Source organism: Pinus tabuliformis, chromosome 8, assembly GCF_031772625.1.
Source record: "Pinus tabuliformis cultivar Carrire ecotype Pingquan chromosome 8, CPIR1, whole genome shotgun sequence".
NCBI lineage: Eukaryota > Viridiplantae > Streptophyta > Pinopsida > Pinales > Pinaceae > Pinus > Pinus tabuliformis.
Genome location: NC_142294.1, coordinates 480,023,738 through 480,037,418, shown reverse-complemented (window position 1 = coordinate 480,037,418; position 13,681 = coordinate 480,023,738).

Below are 13,681 nucleotides of genomic sequence, written 5' to 3'. Positions count from 1 at the left end.
GTGAAAATAGAAACCAGGAAGAAGTGGGAGCAAGCCATGAAAGAAGAGATGGACTCCTTAGCACATAACTAGACTTGGGACTTAGTCAGGTTGCCTGCAGGTAAAACATCATTGCAGAATAAATGGGTTTACAGGTTGAAGGAAGAAGATGGAGGAAAACAGAGGTACAAAGCTAGACTTGTGGTGAAAGGGTTTGCACAGAAGAAAGGTATTGATTTTGATGAAATATTTTCTCCTGTTGTTAAAATGACTTCAATTAGAACTATTTTAAGTCTAGTAGCAGCTGAAGATATGCATGTTGAGCAGTTAGATGTAAAGACAACCTTTCTCCATGGGGATTTGGAGGAAGAGATATATATGCAGTAGCCACAAGGATATGAGGTAAAAGGAAGGAGAAACTAATGTGCAGGTTGAAGAAGAGCTTGTATGGCTTAAAACAGGCTCCTGAAGGCAGTGGTATCTAAAATTTGATAGGTTTATGTCTGAACAAGATTATACTAGATGTCACTCTGATCATTATGTTTATCTCAAAAGGCAAAATGATGGCAGCTATATTATATTGTTATTGTATGTAGATGACATGCAGGAAATAAATGCGCTCAAAAGAAAATTGGCAAACTCATTTTCAATGAAGGATTTGGGTGTTGCAAAACAAATCCTTGGTATGAAAATAACTAGAGACAGGAAGAATCGCAAATTAACATTGTCTCAAAGTGAGTACATAGAAAAGGTGTTGAAAAGGTTTAATATGCAGAATGCAAAACTCGTTAGTACTCCTTTGGCTAGCCATTTCAAATTAAGTAAGGAGGCGTGTCCTAATACTCAGGAAGAAATGGCTCATATGTCTAAAGTTCCATATGCATCAACAGTTGGAAGCTTAATGTATGCAATGGTCTGCACAAGGCCTGATATTGCACATGTAGTGGGAGTTGTAAGCAAGTACATGAAAAATCCAGGAAAAGAACATTGGATGGCAGTGAAGTGGATTCTCAGGTATTTGAGAGGTACCACAAATCAAGCATTATGCTTTGGTGGTTCAAACATTGCTCTACGGGGATATGTTGACGTGGATATGGTAGGTGATAGAGATAACAGGAGCAGCACTATAGGATATGTATTTACTGCAGGTGGAACAACTGCCAGTTGGGTTTCAAAAATCCAAAGTGTTGTTGCACTTTCAACAATAGAAGCAGAGTATGTTGCTGCTACAGAGGCTAGTAAAGAAATGATTTGGTTACAAAGGTTTATGGATGAATTGGGTAAGAAGCAGGAGTTGGGTAAGTTATACAGTGACAACTAGAGTGCCATACATCTTGCAAATAACTCAGCATTTCATTCCAAGACTAAACATATACAGCTCAAGTACCATTTCATACGGTTAGCATTGGAAGATGGATAGTTGAATATGGAAAAGATACACACTAGCTAGAATCCTGCAGATATGCTAACAAAAGTTGTAACCAGGGAGAAAATGAGAATCTGCTTAGTTTCAATTGGTCTTCAAGTATGATGAAGAAGATGGGAAATAGCCAGGTCCAAAGTGGAGTCATTGTCTAGCAAATGAAGCAGCGGTGGAGTTGTTATAATCCATCTCCAAGTGGGAGATTGTTGGGTGTGGAGCCTGATTATATTCTTTATTCAAAGGTTTCAACTTGATGTATACCTAGGAAGATTGTACACCCCTCCACGCGAGGGTCCCGGGGGGTAAATCCCCTGGGGGTTCAGGGGCAGCGCCCCTGAAGCTAAAAATAGATGTAAAATTGCCTTGTAAAAGTCTAGTAATTTCTAGTCAATCTAGGCCGTTCATTAGGCGGATGATCTGACGGTAGAAGTTATATTTAATTTAGGGTTTTTCACAATAGAAGTCAACCCCTCACTATATATGAGGGAATTTTATTGTGTCTATGGATATCTGTATTCTGAGTGAGGAAGCGAGAGGATATTGAGAGTGAAGAGAGTGTTACAGCAGATCTGTTGTAGGTTGTATCTCTTCAGTTTGCTGGATAATATAATAAAAGAAGGACTGGCTGTTTCTTCATGGACGTAGCCCAAATTGGGTGAACCACGTATATCTGTGTCTCTCTTGTTTTATGTGTTTTTTGTGTTTACATTTCTACAATATTTTATGTGTTCCATTTCTCCGTAATATATAATTTTCTAGCATATTCTCGGTAATACCTTTTGCAGAAGTCATTGAATGGATACATTCACACATGAATAATACAAATTTGGTCCTATGCAGTGAAAGTGATAGTGATATTTCCACTTATCATTCTCACAACATCCACTCTTATTATAATATGATAATACCAAATGAGTATGCAAATACTTAGTTATATGCAACATGGGAAACTCTCAACACTAAGGAGATCATCAAGTTCTGGTGCCAAGAGCCTGCTAGATTCTATCATAGGCCAAGTGTAGTGTATCTGACAAGAACCTTAAGAAAGGTCTACCGATATATCATAGCTATGTGTTGCAAGTTACATGCTCAGAAAAATGCAGAAATCTTTAGGAGAACTGGATCTTTCTACTCATCTTGGTTGTTACAAGAGGTAAGGTCTTCCACTAGGAAGATATCCTTTCTTATGAACTACAACATAATGTTGGGCAGGCCAAAGCAACGTTACAACCCAAGCAAGCACTGATATTCTACATGTCAGCTTATCTACTAGATGGGATTTGTGCTCGGTATGCATTTATTGGGATGAGATGGAACTGGAACCCGCTAGAAAAGCTACCTATCTATTGGCATTGTAGAGTACTATTAGAGAACAGTTTCTGAGGAGTCTATGATCATTTGGTGGAGCATTTCTTTATTTTCCTTTATCGTATGATCTTTGAGGTTGATCCTCCTTGGAAGATCAATCAGGTGAAGGAGGAATTGTATGACATTGCAGATTGGTTTTCCACATAATTTGTCACATACATCATTTGCTTCGAGTGTCAGAAAACTCCTCATGTTATGCCAAGATATATAACCAACAAGGTGTTCTTGCAAGAGGTAGCCTATGAGCTAAATAATGGATCGTCTACAGAACTCCACAGGAGGAAAATGTCTCCTTGGCCCACTTTTCCTTTGTGGATTGGACTATATGAGTGAAAGGGCCTGAAGACAGTAGAAGCAAAAATTGAAGAACTAAAGCGCCTTCATTTTGGAATTAGGATCTTTCATAGATATGATCCTAGAAATTTGTACAGGCAACATTGTGATAGGATACAGTACACCTGGGCATATGTAACATTGACTATCTCATAGGATGAAAAGATTACGAATTGGTACAATGCATCGAGAAAGGATTGCCAAAAACGTGAGGCAAGTCCCTCCTAGGTTCGAAAAATTCCAAAACTACAAATGGAAGAGGTACAACAGAGATATTTTTCTCAAGTGGGTATTGCAACACCTAGAAATAGGATCAAGCATGATCTCGTGGCAGAAACTAGCAAAAATTTTATTGTCGATCCCATGAGAAAGGGTGTCATTGAAGCAAAGTAGTAGAAAAGGCAAAGGGAGGATGAGAAAATAAGATTACAGGTAATGCAACAACAAGAAGAAGAGCACACGAGAGAGAAGGAGTGCTTACAAAAGAAAGAAGAAGAAAAGAAGAAATAAGATGATCTACTTAGAAAACAACAGGAGGTAGAGGGATAAATAAGGAAGGTAGAAGAGAAAAGGAAAAGAAAGGTAGAAGAATAACAGAAGAAGCTACAGGTGGAAGAAGTTGCACGGAAGTTGGAGGAAGATTAGATGACTCGGGAAATAGAAGAAGAATTGGAGGAAGAGGATGCTATTGAGCCCATTGCAGAAGAACCAGGTACTCCATCAAAGCCTCCTCTTACTAGTGGTCATCTCCCATTTACCGAAATGGGAATTTTCCATCCACCAGATGACAGGGTGATGGATGTATGAAATGTTACCTTCAACCAATTGAAGAAGATAATTTTGCAAGAAAGGAGAATTAACTTCCCAAATTATCCTAAGCATAAAGTCTCCATATCCATGGAGAAGGTCATAGCAGCTGATATGAGGAGAAACCCTTGAGAATTCATGGCAACCAATTTTTCTTTCGCCACAACAACACAATATAACTTAGAATATATTATGGGTGAGAATGCATAGTTAAGAAAAGAGTTAGTTGCAACAAAGCAACCAGAAGATAAGATCACTATAGAGAATCAACAATTATCTTCTAATAGTCTCAGCACAATGGAGTTCTAATAAACTATTCTTGAAGAACTAGGGCTAATAGAGGACACTATGAAACAATTATACTATGAGATGATTCTCTTGCATCAAATGGTGGCACCCCTGATCGGAATACAAAAGAAATATCAAGAGATATTGAAGCTCCTGAAGGTTGCAAATAGAGCAGTAGACTTGATACATGAGTGGGGTGTCAAGTATCCAGATGTTCCAAAGTAGTTTTTCAAGAAGGAAAATTTTTTTGCTGAGATGGACAAAGTATAGTTAAGGCTCCACATTTGTTAATTTCAGGTATGTTATATGCTTAGAGCAATTTATTTCAATTTTCACAGTTAGCTCCATATCTTTTCCAGATTAGCAATCACATTAGAATTAAAGTAAATTGCAGATAGAACATAAAAATAAATTGCAAAAGACAAGCCAAGACAAGAGGACACAAGATGTGGCGTTAGATAGGGACAAACCCCAATGTGGGGAAACAAGAGGACACAAGATGTGGCGTTAGATAGGGACAAACCCCAATGTGGGGAAACCCTTGATAAATTCTTCTTATATGTTATTCAATAGTTCAACAGAGAGAGAGAGAGAGATAGTATGTTTACAACAAAAGTCAACACTTTGAATTATCTAGATAAGAGCATAGATCATCTCTAAGAATATGATACATGAGATCAGTTGAAGACACGCTGCTTTAAGTAATTCTCCAAGGTGACTCCTTCAACTGTCATTGTGTTACATTTCATCATCACGCTGCACCTCACCATGTTGCACCATACTACACCCATCATCACTATGCTGCATCTCAGCACACTTCATTAATCATGACTGTACCCATCACTGTATTGCATTATGTGCCATTGTTGCACCATCTTGCCATCCTGACCTATGTGTTGGTTGCGCCTTGCTTTCTTGTTGTCCCTTGCTTGCTTGTTGTCCCTAGCATGCTTGTTGTCCTTAGCATGCTTGTTGTTGCATGCTAGTTGTCCTTTGCATGCTAGCTGTAACATCGTATGCTTGGTGTATTTGTTGCTAAGTACCACACAACTGTCCCATTGTTAGTTAGTTGTCCCTTGCATGTTGCTCTTCTTCGGAGACAGATGCTCAGGTTGTTTCGGCAGTTCCTAGTAGTTCTAGCAGTTCCAGCTGTTCCCAGCAGTTCCGGCTGTTCCCAGCAGTTCCGGTTGTTCCCCGCAATTCAGGCAGTCCCGACAGTTCTGGCTTTTCCGACAGTTCCAACATTTCCAGATTTTTCAGCTTTTCCAGCTTTTCTCGTAGTTTTGGATTTTCCAGAATTTCTAGCTTTTTTGGCAATTTCGGCTTTTCCGGTAGTTCCGTCTTTCCATCTTTCCGGCAGCTCCGACTTTTACGGTAATTCCTGTGTTTCCAGCATTTCCGGATTTTCCAACTTTTCTAGCAGTTCCGACTTTTCCAGCATTTCTGGCAGTTCTGGATTTTCCGACAGTTCCGGCTTTTCCATATTTTTTGGCGTTTTCGACATTTCCGGCTTTTCCAACTTTTTGCCCTCTAGATCAGGGCAACATTATTCCTTAGAATCTCTCCTCCTACTAAAACCCAAAGACAAGTAGAGAGAGGAAGAGATCCCAAGTGTGTTGAAATGACTTGAAGGCCACCTCTATTTATACTAAAATGTTGAACACATGTGGGGTTTATTTGGTTGCTAGCCGACCTTGACGAATTGTCTTATAATGCAAATAAATTCGTAACTCTATGAATACTTATCAGAATCGGATGATCTTTAGATCAATCCTACACCTCTCGATGAGAGGGATCCAAGAAAAATATCAGTTTCCATAAATAAGATGACCCACATGGAGTTTGGCCCTAGTTGCCAATTTTAACACTCCCTCTCAACTAGGGAGAACTCCATTCGTTGATCCATATGTCCAATTGTACTATCTCTTCTATCAGTTCCATGCACTTCTCTGCTCTACTCTAATCTGTTGAGCTCTGCTCTACTGAACCATGAAGAAGAATAATTAATCAATAATGTCTCATACCATTCTCTACTAAGCCGAAGTCAATTTCATCTAAAGAGAGTGTGTCACGTCACTCTTACTGACTCGAAGTCAGTTTTATTTATCCCAGATCAATATCACAAGAGAGTGTCTCAAACCACTCATACTAATCCCAGATCAGTGTCACAAGAGAGTGTCTCAAACCACTCATACTGATCCTAGATCAATGTCACAAGAGAGTGTCTCAAACCACTCATACTGATCCCAGATCAGTTTCATTGATCCCATATCAATGGAGGTCATCTTAGCAAAGGGAGTACGGTAGATACAACGATGTGTCCGTTGGGTCCCTATAATACTAGTGATTACCCCATTACTATTGTAGTTGTATCCCTTATTAATATTGTTGTGCCCCTATTGTCTCCATATGGTTATTATTGTGCCCCATAGAATCCCTCTATTGTTATTTTTGTGGCTTTATATTATTATTGTTAGGTCCGCTGGGTTATATTGTGACTCCTTAGACTCCTATATATAGAAAGTAGGTTTTTTCATTTGAATCATCCAAGAATTGCTTATTTATGTAATGTAAAGGAGGTTTCCCCCTCGAAGAGGCTGATTTCTAAGGCGTGGATCTCTCTTTTCTATCTTTTTGAGAGATGGTTTCATAACATGTGGTATCAGAGCTTTGGATTCTAGGGTTTCACTACTCCAAACAGGTCATCGTGGAACTTTCGCTATAACGTTTTTTTCTGCGACATTTCAGAAGCTAAAGAAAAAACCATTTGAGAAGAAACCGCACTGAATCGCAGGTCCGAATTTAAGAGATTTTTGCGCTATATTTGCAGAGATATGATCTGAGGAAGTTGGTCTTTTTGTAGACTCCTGAATTACATTCCAAACAGGTGACCTGGGGAAAATTGTCATAACTTTCTCTTTGAGCATCAGATTGAAATTTCGTAAGAAGGTACAGAAAAAGCACGGACTTTAGTTTCTTGTATATCTTTTTTAGATCCAAAGGTCGAAACAGTGACTCGTGGCACGTCGTACAATTTCACTCTACTGAACTAGTCTATAATCAGGTCACCTTGGGAGATTGTGCATAACTCTTCCTGTTGAGAATGCAACAAGATGAAGGAGCTTAGTGGAAAGAAGTTGCTTTCACTAAGTGGGCCTGCAGGCTATTTTTGGCGCAAAGTCTATTTTTAGACTATGTCTATTTTTAGACATATGGATCATGGTCTATGAGTTGCAGTATGTTATTTGTGGATGATTGGTCATGTCGGTAAAAATAGATGGACTTCTATTTTTAGACATATGGGCAGGTTTCTATTTTTAGATTGCCAGGCTAAAAATAGAACAATCGAATATTAATGTCTCATAACAATATTTGGACTATAAACATTATCTTATCCTCTTGGAGCACTTCAGTTTGAGATACATATGTGGCACATGCAGCTGTCAGAAGGAAATACGCTTTCTTTGTGGGTCAGTTGAGCTATTGCATGCAGGACTTCAGTTAGAACTCATGAGGTTGAGTTTCGGTGGAGTTGATGGAGTTGTGTTCAGTTTGACTTGGTTGAACTAGTTGTATTTTAGTCTAACTAAAGAATACACTAGTGATGAGTTGTGTGAATTAAATATTAATTAATTCACTAATTATTAACTCATAAGGCAACTGAAGAATACATCAGTTAACTCAGTGCATGTACAGTTCAGTGGAGACAGGTGTTGGAGGTTGAGATTGCTATTAGTTGTGACTATAGTTGTGCATGAGATTTGCAAATGCATGGATGGAGATTGCCAATGATGGCTTGTGTAGTATAACAAGGGAATTCGTTTTTACAGAGTGAATGATTTCTCTTACAGATTGCACAGTGGAGGCAGGAAAAGCAGTGGAGGAGATTTGAGTTGTGATTGATCAGATCTGAGCTAGTTTTGTGTGTAATAGGTGGAGATAGTACTGAGTACTTGTGAGGAGTATTGTATTATGTATTGTTACATGTTCTCTATAATTATAATATACAGATAGTGTGGGGTTTTCAGCTATATGCTTTCCCTGGGTTACATACTGTGTTTGTGTGCATGCAATTGATGTTTCATTGTTTTTAATGCTACTAAATTAATGATCAACGTAGAGGAGATTATGTATTGTGCATGTATTCCACAATAGTGTATAATCAGGATAATATCTGTGAATAAGTGTTATATTATTAAAAATTTCTACACTTCCTTGGAGAATCCAAATTGGATCAGACTGGTGGCATTGGAAAGAGGACATAGAGGGCCACTATAGATCACAATTTTAGAACTGGATGATCCGAAATTGTAGAGATACATCAGATTCAATATCAAGCTTCTACAAAGTGAAAAAAGGTGTGTAGTTTTTTTTAAATTTTTGCATCAGCTTGGTTTGAAAAATTAGTTTGAATCCGTAATTGATGCCCTGAGGAAAGAAAATGCAAACACCTAGTAAGCAACCTGAAAGCTCTAGCATGAATTATGAAGAAGAGGAAGAAATGCAACATGATATATCAAAATTACGAGACCAAGTGCAACAAGTGTCACTTGCACAAAAATCAACAGAATCTAAGATGGATGGTTTAAGGAAAGATGTAGAAGCTAAGATGGATGGTTTAAAGAAAGGTGTAGAAGCTAAGATGGATTGTTTAAAGAAAGGTGTAGAAGCTAAGATGGATGGCATGGAAGCCAAGATGAATGGCATGGATGCTAAAATTGATGGCATGGACGATAAGATGGAAGAATTGAAGATAAATATGAATAAGTTGTTATAAGAAATGGTCACTAATGGTGAAAGGGTAGTAAAGGAAACTCATGATGAGAACAAAAGAAATGTTAATCATGATTCCATAGAATCTAATGTTGGATCGAAGACCCACCATATTCCAAAAATTGATATGAGGAAGTTTGATGGCAAGGATCCCACAACATGGATCTTACAGATGGAGCAATTTTTCGATCTTAATAATGTGCAAAACACACAAAAGGTACGTATTGCAACTTTATATTTGGAACCAAATCAGTTTGTATGGTATCAATGGCTTTGCTTTTGTAAACAAATTATCACTTGGGCAATTTTTACAGAAGAAATGACAGAACATTATGAGGATACAAAAAGCAACACTTTTTTTAGCCAATTGATAAGTCTCAAACAAAAGGGTTCAATAATGGAGCACATTGAGGAGTTCCAAAAATTGAACATAAGGGTAAAAAATATTCCAGAGGAGCATAGGATTGATGTGTTCATAGGGACTTTAAAGGATAATATCCAACATGATGTTCGCCTTTGGGAACCTGATTCATTAGAGAAGGCATTCAGGTTAGCAAGAAAAATGGAAAGCAAAATTATGGCAACCAGGAAGCATACCACTCACAGCTATAAAGATGGAAGTGTTGTTGCCCCTAGTATTCCACAACCTATAAGGTTGACAGCACAACAATTGGAAGAAAAAAGAGCAAAAGGGCTTTGTTACAGCTGTGATAGCAAATACGCTGAAGGTCATAAGTGTGTTGAGAAGAAATTATTCTACATAGATTGTGAAGAGGAAGAAGAAAAGGAGCAAGAAAGGTCAAAAGAAGAGGATATACTCCAGGAAAAAAGCCTAGATAAAGAAGAAATGAATCCAACCATATCTTGTGATGCATTGGCGGGAATTACCACTCCTCAAACCATCAAGATAGAAGGACAAATCAAGAAGAAAAAGGTAATAGTGTTGATTGATTCAGGAAGTACCCACAATTTTATTCATTGTAAGGTAGAAAAAGAATTGAATTGCTTCTTATATCTAGCACCAAAGTGTCAAGTGATTGTTGCAAATAGAGGAACAATAAATTGCTCTGGAAAGTGCCATAATATCAAGCTATCCATGGGAGAATATGTATTGAATAGCCCAATGCTTTCCATTCCAATGGGAGGTGCTGATGTTGTACTAGGAGTCCAATGGCTACAATCCTTGGGTACAATAGCTTTTAATTTTCAAGAACTTTTCATGAAATTTTCTGTGGAAGGAAAAGAAGTTGAATTAAGGGGTATTGCAGGGAAACCAAGAAAGATAATCAGCTCTAACAGTATGACAAAACTTCTAAAAAAGGAACAAAGAGGTGTAATTGCACAATTATGTTCGCTATATGTTTCCACATTGGAATCATCTATTTCTCCAAATCTCCAAAAAGTCTTGGACAATCATTCCAAGGTATTTGAGACTCCCAAAGGTCTCCCAGCTATTTGTGATCATGATCATGCTATTCATTTGATTCCAGGAAGTGTTCCTCCAAACATCAGGCCGTACAGATATCCCTATGCCCAAAAGAGTGAAATTGAATGTATGGTTACAGAAATGCTAGAGGCTAGTATAATTCAACCGAGTCAAAGTTCTTTCTCTGCTCCAATAGTATTGGTGCACAAGAAGGATGGATCATGACGCATGTGTCTGGATTATAGGGAGCTCAACAAGCTCACTATTAAAGATAAGTTTCCCATTCTTGTCATTGATGAATTACTCGATGAATTGCATGGATCAATTTACTTCACCAAGTTGGATCTTCATTCAGGATACCATCAAATTAGAATGAACACTGAAGACATTCCGAAAATAGAATTTAGAACTCATGAGGGTCATTATGAATTTTTAGTCATGCCTTTTGGCCTTACCAGTGCACCTTCAACATTTCAAGGTTTGATGAATTCCATTTTCAAACCATTCCTTAGAAAATTTGTGTTAGTATTTTTTGATGATATACTAATCTACAGAAAGTCCTGGAAGGATCATGTTGACAAGGTGCTACAACTATTGGAGGAGAAACAATTATATGCAAAAAGATCCAAATGTTTCTTTGGAGTACAAGAGGTGGAATATCTGGGTCATATTGTATCTCATGAAGGAGTTAAGGTAGACCGTAGAAAAATTAAAGTCATTAAGGAATGGAAAATCCCCACATCCATAAAGCATATGTGAGGATTTCTCGGGTTGACAGGGTATTATCGCAAGTTTGTTAAGAATTATGAGAGAATAGCAGCACCTCTAACAACATTATTGAAGAGAGATGCATTTTCATGGACTCCATAAGCAACAAAGGCCTTCGAGCATCTTAAAGGGGCAATGTTCCAAGCACGGGTCTTAGCTACACCAGACTTCACAAAAATCTTTATTGTGGAATGTGATGCTTCAGGAAATGGAATTGGTGCTGTTTTAATGCAAGATGAAAGACCCATTTCTTTTGAAAGTCGTCCAATCAAGGGAAATTTTTTACACAAAACTATCTATGAGAAGGAAATGTTGGCAATACTCCATGCACTTAAGAAATGGTGACCCTACCTAATGGGAAGACACTTCAAGGTAAAAACGGGTCATGATAGCCTTAAATACTTTTTAGAAAAAAGATTATCTTCTGAAGAGCAACAAAAGTGGGTCACAAAGATGTTGGGTTATGACTTTGAAATCATCTACAAAAAAGGGAAGAAAAATGTGGTGGCAAATGCACTCTCAAGAAAGGATGAGGATGTGGAAGCATTGTTGTGCGCCATTTCTATTATCCAACCAGATTGGATAAACGAAGCAAGGGAGGAATGGAAGAATGACGAAGAAGTGTGGGCACTTATTCGAAAGTTACAACAAGACTCCAGTACATCTGATACATTTGGTTGGCAAAATGATTCATTATGGTACAAAGATCGCTTATACCTCTGTAAGAATTCCCAACTAAAACAAAATATTCTTATGGAATTGCACACTTCTCCCTTAGGAGGGCACTTAGGATTTTTAAAAACTTACCACATGGTTAAGAAGGAATTTTTTTGGGAGGGCCTTAAATCAGATATTCGAAAGTTTGTGGCGGAATGTTTGGTTTGCCAAAAAAATAAAGTTGAAATAATTAAGACACCGGGTCTATTACAACCTTTATCCATTCCAAGCCAACGTTGGGAGGAGGTTTCAATGGATTTTATCATGGGTTTACCCAAGTCTGAGGGAAAGAGTGTCATCATGGTGGTAGTTGACAGACCTACCAAGTATGCACACTTTTTTGCATTATCACATCCATTTAAAGCCAATACAGTTTCTACTGCATTTATGGAAACAATTCAAAAGCTACATGGAAACCCAAAGATTATTGTAAGTAACAGAGATCCCATTTTCACCAAAAATTTTTGGACAGAATTATTTTCTTGTCTTGGTACTCAGTTAGCTCATAGCTCATCTTATCATCCTCAATCTGATGGGAAAACTGAGATAGTAAACAAATGTTTGGAAGGATATCTTCGTTGCTTTGTATCTGATAAACAAACACAATGGGTCAAATGGTTGCCTCTGGTTAAATGGTGGTATAACACTTCCTTCCATACAACAACAAAAATGATCCCATTTATGGCACTTTATGGATATCAGCCACCATCCATCACATCATATTTAAGAGAAAATTCTAAGGTTCAAGCAGTGAAACATCACATCGAACATCAACAACATGTCCTCCAACTCTTAAAGGATAACCTTGTGTTGGCACAGAATAGAATGAAACAACAGGCAGATCAACATCGCATCGAAAGAAGTTTTGATGTAGGTGATTGGGTATTCCTACAACTACAACCATATAAGCAAATGTCCCTCAAGCAAGCTAAGAAGGATAATAAATTATGACCAAAGTATTATGGTCCATACAAGGTGTTGCAAAAGATTGGTACTATGGCATACAAATTGGAGCTTCCTTCAGCTTCTCGATTCCACCCAGTTTTCCATGTTTCATGTTTAAAGAAGGTTATAGGCGACAAGCTCCCAGTTCAAATAATATTGCCAGAACTTGACGAGGAAGGAAAAATTATATTGGAACCAGAAGCAGTCACAGAAACAAGAACTCGACAGTTACGAAATCGATCAATTTTAGAGTACCTTATCAAGTGGAAGAATTTATCCATTGAAGATTCCACATGGTAAGATGAGAATTTTATACAGAAGCATCCAGAACTACTGAAGCATTGAGGACAACACTTTTTTGAAGGAGAGGGGCATGTTGGGTCCATTTAATGCTAGTGATTACCCCATTACTATTGTAGTTGTATCCCTTATTAATATTGTTGTGCCCCTATTGTCTCCATATTATTATTACTGTGCCCCATAGAATCCCTCTATTGTTATTTTTGTGGCTTTATATTATTATTGTTTGGTCGGCTAGGTTATATTGTGACTCCTTAGACTCCTATATATAGAAAGGAGGTTTTGTCATTTGAATCATCCAAGAATTTCTCATTTATGTAATGTAAAGGAGGTTTCCCCCTCGAAGAGGCTGAATTCTAAGGCGTGGATCTCTCTTTTCTATCTTTTTGTGAGCTCGTTTCATAACAGTGTCCATAGATAGTACTACTATGCTCCATATCCTCATTTCCCTACTCATTGATCAGATGAGAGGTACTTCCCATGAGTCCCAGACTGCATGGGTAGGATGCCTCGACAGGAGAACTAATCATCCTATCCACAGGAGAATGAATCAT